The following is a 7,993-nucleotide window of genomic DNA, read 5'->3' on the forward strand; positions in this document are numbered from 1 at the left end:
CACAGCCCCCTGCCTCGGGAGCGTGAGCTCTGGTTACTTCCCCGTATCCAGTTCCTATCCCAGTTCCACAACTCCACATGTGGCATGTAGCCAACATCAGACAATCCCTCACACATGAGCAGTGTTATTTTTCATCTTTGTACCTGTAGTGCCTAGCTCAGAGTACTGTATGTGCTTTGCTATTTCATATATCTAAAATACCGTAGATATGGGTACTCCCTTCAATGGCAAAGGCAGAACATAACACTTTTACACCTTCTTATTCTGTGTGATTTTTGTCCATGTCCTTTCATAAAGCCTTCACCCAACATGCTGCGGCCATTCTTCCCGATCTCTTGACAATACGTGGATGTCAATTAAGCACATACAATGTCCATTAGTTAACCCTTGCACTCACTATATGATTAACCCTCTGTCTTTTACATCTATAACTATGCATTTCTCTGATGACATCCTTTACTTCACTTCCCCTAAGTAAATTTTTATTGGTGGTATGGTGCAGTCTATTTACACTTACCATCAACCTCTCCATCACCCTAGGTGTATGTACACAACCTAACCTAGGGTTAACCCTAGGATGTACACAACTTAAATTTTTCTGAGTATGTCATGACTCACAGCAATTCCAGAATCCTATTGTTGAAAAGATGAGTCATTTTTCTAAGAGAGGTTTGGGATTAGCTTGGTATCTGAAATTTTTAAGAGAACAATCTGTATGTGCATCAAGGAGATCTTTGATGAAAGTATAAGTGGACAGGGATAATTTCACAAATGATATTTTATAGCAGATCATATCTTTATAGCCACATAATTGACCTAATAAAGATCCCACTGTACTTATTGCTTACTGACTGTAAGAAAATATTTGATTTGGAAGAATAAAACATTCCTTTGAAGTCTCTCTTCCAATGAAGTCTCTCTTGTGTATATGCCAAAATCATACAAGATTCCTGAATGTTGTACTGAATTTATGAGGTGTTAAGTAAAAGTTTGGTGAAATAAATTGAATTCTCCACATGACCCATTTATCAGGAATAATGACATGAAAGACTTGTGTATGTTTTTTTTTTCTTTACTTCTTTTGATCATAGCTCTCACCCTGAAAATCAGGGGGGAAAAATTACTATTTGATACTTCCCCTTTAAAATGATCCTCAGTGCTCTTTGAAAGCACACAGTTCACAATACTGAAGAAGGTAGGGGTTATTGTAAGAATGACAGGAGAAAATCCAGAACATTTGGAAAACCAACACATTTTCCAAAGAAAATTCGTCTTAAAAAGACCTACATAAAAATCTAATAACTCCCAGGCCTGGATGAAGATTCCTCTCTCACTGTAATTCTTGCAAAAGCTCCTTTTTCTCAGCTGTTCTCTGCTGCCTGACTATTGATTGCCCTCTGCTGGTGGAAAGGTTCCAGCCGCTCCAAGGACTTGCCTGATAAATTCTAAATCAGTGCTAATCTGCCCTGGTGGACTTCCCCTTAGTTTTATGATATGATAATTTGAAAGGGGAGCTGATGGGGTTCAATGCCCCTGTACTTGTGTGAGGGATGGAGCAGAGTTGTTGAGAGAAGAGGAGATGGGAGCACTGGAATCTTCAAGATTCTTTCAGCTTTGTAGTCAGTCACTTTGGGTACTTTTGGCTTCCAGCTTTGAGAGAAAAGATGGAAGATGCTAACCCCACTTCAGGTAGCTAAAGAAAGAGACTAGAAAGAAGAGGGCATAAGAGGAGCTGGCAGTCTCCAGCATGTCCTTATCCCCGGCTTGCTACACTAGAGACTTAGGGCAACTTTCCCTTGGGTGAGATCTAGGACTCTCCCTACCGTGAGCTGAGTTACCTCACTCCCAGTGATAGAGCTCATTCACTCTGTATTGTCTGGAATATATTCTCCTATGTATACTTTCTCTGATTTTGTGTTGCTATCAACTTTGATAAATGGGTTTCTTTGCTACTTCAAACAAACAAAACTCCCAAACCAACCATCCAAAAAAACCTAAAACAAAACAAAGCAAAAAACCACACACACACACACACACACACACACACACACACACACACACAAAACAGAAAAAGAAAAGGGAGTTGATATCAGCATAATGGCTGGCATATTAGGTAGCAATTTTCCTGGATTCTTTGGGTGGCACCTAAAAGCCTGAGTAGTGAGAAGTTACCTAAAATAAACATGTGCCTTTCATGTTATAAAAGCTTCTGACACAAAGTTTGCTGAATGTTTGAGTTGAAAGGGACCATCTCATCTAATCACTTTCATCTTACATTAGAGATATAGGCTGAACCTGTGACTTCATTGATCTAGGAACTCACAGGTAAGGGAACTCCCTCTATCAAGATAGATTGTCATCCTCTCTGCAATTTAGAGTGGGGGGGGGGTGTAGACATAACATGGTTCCTTGTTCCCAAATCCAAGTGGACAGATTCCTGGGAAGCCATATTGTCATCAATAAGTGAACAATAACAGGGAAGCATTCCCAGTGCTGTAGATTATATATTTCAACTATGGAGTACACTATGGCTATTTTAAAGAATAATCTGCCTAAGAACAGGAAACTAAGAAGGTGCTAATAAATCGGAGTGTGACTGAGGAAACTATGGTACATGAAAGTAATGGAATAATTGTTATTCAGTTGTTCAGTCAGGTACAACTCTTCTTGACCCCATGGACCATAGCACACCAACCATAGGATTTTCTTAGCAAAGATACTGGAGTGGTTTGCCATTTTCTTCTACAGTGGATTAAGGCAAACAGAGGTTAAATGACTTGCCCAGGATTACATAACAAGTAAGTGTCTGAGGCCAGATTTGAAGTCAGGTCTTCCTGACTCTGGGATAGATACGTGGTACAGTGGATAGAATATTGGACCTGGAGTATGAAGACTTGAGCTCAAATCCAGCCTCAGACATTTACTAGCTGCGGGATCCTGGGCAAGTCATTTAACCCTGTTTGCCTCAGTTTACTCATCTGTAAAAGGAGCTGAAGGAAATGGCAAACCACAGTATCTTTGCCAAAAGAACCCCAAAATGGATCACAAAGATTAGGACGCAACTGAAATGACTGAACAACAACAGCTTCTGGACTCCAGGCCCAGCACTCTCTACACTGAGCCACCTAGCTGCCCCGCCCTGGAATAATATTGTACTGTTTAAAAAAAAAAAAAAAGGATGAAAGGAAAGGTTTCAGAAAAATCTGGGGAAACTTGTATGAACTGGTGCAGAATAAAATAAGCAGAATCCAAAGAACAATTTATACTAAAACATCAACATTAGAAAACGAACTCTGATCAGTGATCAAGCATGATTCCAAAGGACTGATGATGAAGAGTACTACCTTGTAACAGAAGTGAAGGACTAAAGATTTGACTTGAAATATGTATATGTATATATTTGTGGTATGGCCAATATGGGAATTTATTTTGCTTGACTATGAATATTTGTTATGAGGGTTTCAATTTTCTTTTGCTTTTCTCCTTGGTGATTGTGGGGGAGGTGGGAGGAAAAGAAACTAAATATGTGATAATCGAAAAAATTGAATATAAAAATTAAAAAATAATTCGCCTTACTCAACAGAGCCATTTATTCAACATACATTTAATAAAGTTACTCTATGAAAAGTACTCTGAGAGACACATACAACCTCTGGATCAAAACTACAGAAAAGGAGCTATAGGTTTGTTTATACAGACTGGGTTCATTCTTGGTATTTTCTCAGTAATCACACCCTTTGACATATACCTCCATCAAGGATTTCCTCTGGGAACATCAGAATCTGACTGGCATCTGAATCTATGCCAAAAAAATATAAAGGGCTCTTAGCTCTTATACACGCGCTCAGACTAACCAGATATTGAAAATGTCCTAACAAGTTTTATCTTACCTGATCAAAAGTGTAAAGGACTTACCCCTGAGCCTGAAAATAGTCAAGACAGCTCTTCTTTCCTCCCTGGTGGGGATCTGTCTCCCAAGAACCCATACAGTCCCTCAGACTTACGGTACTATCCTAGATTTGAGGTACCCCTTGTAAGGAGAAAGCACTCAGTGTTGCTAGATTTAAGCAACCCTTCCTTTCAATGAGCCCTACAAATTTCAGATAAGGTATCGTTAACTCTATGCATGATATATGTATTTGTGATTTAAAAAATGAAGTGGCATATAAAGTCTGAAGAGAAAGGTGATCATCAAATAGGAAGCTCAGGAAAGAAGGTGGTTATTGACAAGAGTATTAAAGGATGGTTAGGAATAACAATAATAATAATTAGTATTCATAGAGCCCTTTAATGTTTGAAAAATGCTTTATAAACAAAGAGGGAGAAGAAGGACATTCCACAAGTAAGGAACAAAATAAGTAAAGGTATGGATGTTGAAAAGATATGTTTGGTGGACAGAAAGTAGTCTAGTTTGAGTGGGGCATAGACTGTGTGGAAGAGACAAGAGAAGACTGAAAAGGCAGGGTGGTATCATATTATGGAGGTCTTTCATTCCTAGGAAAAGAAGTTGAACTTGGCAGATGTAGGAACAGTATTTACCAAGGTTCTCCCTCTTCCCACAATATGAATTAGAGTATTTTTCCCCTGAAGAGTGACAAAACTGTCCCCAGGGTCACTATTGGCCTAGAGAGCTAAGGCTCAAGGTGTACATCCCATGATGTAGCTTTGTGGTGGCCTCTGACCATAGTAACTTGACTTCCTGGTCACTTAAAGGCATAACAAGGCCTACCCAATTGGTGTCAAGACTCTTCAGATTTATCAGTTGTTCCAAGAACACAAGTCATCACTGCTGACCAGACTAGTTTCTATATGGAGGAAAGGGGGCCTTCATCTACCCAAGTTAAGTATCCTTTCTGAATATCCTTTCTATGCTATAGCTAAGTAACCTCCTTTTGTTAACTGCTGAATGACCTATGAGGTTCTCATTTCTTTCTAACACCATGAACATTATAATCATCAACAAGCATTTATTAAGTGCTTACTATATGCCAGGTACTACATACTGCAAATACAAAGAAAGGTAAAAACAGCCCTTGTCCTCAAGAAACTCACATTCTAATTTGGGAGACAATATGCAAACACGTACAAACAAGATGCAGAGGATAAAATGGAAATAATCTGACAGGGAAGACACTACCAGATATGTGAACAAGGAAGGCACCTTACAGAAAGTGAGATTTGAACTGAGTCAGGAGGCAGAAGTGAAGAGGGAAAGCACTCCAGGCACCAGGGACAGTCAACGAAAAGGCATAGAATTAGGAGATGTAGTGTTATGTCTAAGATGGCTAGGTGGCACAATGGATAGAGCATTGGGCCTGGAATCAGGAAAAGTCATCTTCATGAGTGCAAATCTGGCCTCAGACACTTACCAGCTGTATGATCTTGGGCAAGTCACTTAACCTGTTTGCCTTAGTTCCTCATCTATAAAATAAGCTGGAGAAGAATATATATTTTTGCCAAGAAAATCTCAAATAGGGTCACAAAGAGACAGGCATGACTGAAAAATAACTGAAAACAAATTGTCATGTGTAAAGTAACAGCAAGAAGGCTAGTGTCCCTGAATCATAGAATAAAAAGAGGAATAAAGTATAAGAAACCTGGAAAAATAGGAAGGGGTTAGATTTTGAAGGATTTTATACTTGCCTAGAGTTAATTGTGAGCCAATAGAGTTTATTGAGTAGAAGGGTGACATGGTCATATCTTTAAGAAGATCTTTTTGGCAGTTTGGTCCATCATGGTTTGGAGTGGAGAGAGGCTTGAGACAGAGAGACCAATCAGAAGGCTATTGCAATGTTCAGGTATGAGGTAATAAGGACCTGCACCAGAGTGGTGGCTAAATAAATGGAGAGAAGGAGAAGTCTATAAAGGATGTTAAGAACATAGAAATGACCAGACTTAGCCATGAATTGGTTATGTGGGGTTAGTGTGAGTGAAGAATCAAAGATTGTGCTGAGGTTGTAAGCCTGGGTCACTAGTAGGGATAGTGGTACCCTTGCGAGTAATTTGGAAATTTGGAATGGGGGAGGATTTTGAGGAAAAGATAATGAGTTCTGCTTTAGGCACGTTAAGTTTAAGATGTATTTGGGATACTTACTTAGCTGTGTGACCCTGGGCAAGTCACTTAACCCCAATTGCCTTAAAAAAGAAGAAAAAAAAAGAATAAGATGTATTTGGGTTATCCAGTTTGAGATGTCCAATAGGATGGTGATATGAGACTAGAGGTCAGGAGAGAGTTCAGGGCTATATAAATAGTTTTGATAATTATTTGCAAAGAAGTAGTCAGTCAAAAGTTAATAAGAATTTATTAAGTGCTTACTGTGTGCCAAGAACTATAGTAAGCATTGGGGATACAAGCACAAAGACAGTCCCTGACCTCAAGGAGCTTACATTCTAATGGGTGAAGATAATATATGAAACAGAGCTAAAAAGCAGAGGGGTAAAGAAGGGAGGAAGTGGGAGTGCAATAGAGGGTCTGGGGTTATGTACCTATACTGGGACAAGGTGGTGAAGTCCTGAGAGTAGGAATCAGAACTGGGAGATAATTGAAGGACATCTATCTTAGCTCCTCCCCAAAATGGAGGCAATGGAAGGAACTCACCATTAGGAGAAGGGGGCTGCAGGAGTGGTGACATGTCTAGGGTGCTGAGAGAAGTTCCAGGGTAATAAGGCAGCTGAGGCATGGAAGCCAAGTGCAAACAATCATAAGCAGAGCTAGGATAGGAATGAAGAGATGATAATTGAATTCGTGGAAGCTGATGAGATCATCAAATGAGAGAGGATAGATGAAATGTTCTTAAATTGAGGTCCAGGGGCCCCCCCAATAGGTCCATGGTTAGATTTCATGAGGTCCATAAACTTAAATGGGAAAAATTACACCTTTATTTTCGCTAACCTCTAACAGAAATTTAGCATTTCCTTCAATTATGAAGTTTAAAAAATTATTCTTAAAATGGGTCCATAGGTTTCACTAGACTGCCAAAGAGTTCCAAGAACGCCTAGTACAGAGAGAGAAGAGAAGAAAGTCAAAGACAGAACCTTGGAGGACACTCACAGTTATTGTGTGTAACCTAGATGAAGATCCAACCAAGGACAATGGTAAGGATCAGTCAGACAGGTAGGAGGAGAATCAGGAGAAAGCAGTGTTGTCATCATCATCACCACCACCACCACCATCATCATCATTATCATCACTAGCATTTATATATGCTTTAAAGGTTGCAAAATGCTTTAAAAATATTATCTCATTTTATTATCTCAACAATCCTAGGAGATAGGTACAATTATTATCCCCATTTTATAGGTGAGGGAACTAAGATGGACAGAGCTTAAGTGATTTGACCAGGGTCACACAGCTAGTAAGTATCTGAGGGCAGATATGAACTCAGGTTTTCCTGACCCCAGGTGCAATAATCTATCCACTGTCACTTGGCTGACCCAAAGCAAAAAAAAAAAAACCAAAAAAAAAACCAAACAAACAAAAAAAAAGAAACCTTGAGAAAAGAAAGTATCCAGGAAAAGGTGATTGACAGTGTCAAAGACTGCAGAGAGTTCAAGAGGATCCAGAAAAGTCCATTAGATATGGCTATTAGGAGATCATTTGTAACTCTTGCAAGAGCAATTTCAATTGAATAATGATGTTAAAAGCCAGACTGCAGGAGTTTAGAAGAGGGTGAGGAAAAAAAAAGAAGTGATTGCATCTGTTGTAGATATCTTCTTTCTGTAGATGCTTAGCCATGAATAGTAGTAACAGGGATAGTTGTAATCAACTGTGAGGGTTTTTTAAGGATGGGGATGACATGGGCATGTTTGTAGACAGTAGAAAGTAGCTACTAGATAGGGAGTAATTGTAGACTAATGAAAGAATGAGGATGGGGGCAGCTAGATGGTACGGTGGATAGAGCACTGGCCCTGGATTTAGGAAGTCCTGAGTTCAAATCTGAAGTCAGACACTTGACACTTATTTTACCTCATTGCCTTTCCCCCTGCCCCCCCC

This window comes from Vombatus ursinus, unplaced genomic scaffold (genome assembly GCF_900497805.2).
Source record: "Vombatus ursinus unplaced genomic scaffold, bare-nosed wombat genome assembly UNPS02014807.1, whole genome shotgun sequence".
Classification (NCBI taxonomy): Eukaryota; Metazoa; Chordata; class Mammalia; order Diprotodontia; family Vombatidae; genus Vombatus; species Vombatus ursinus.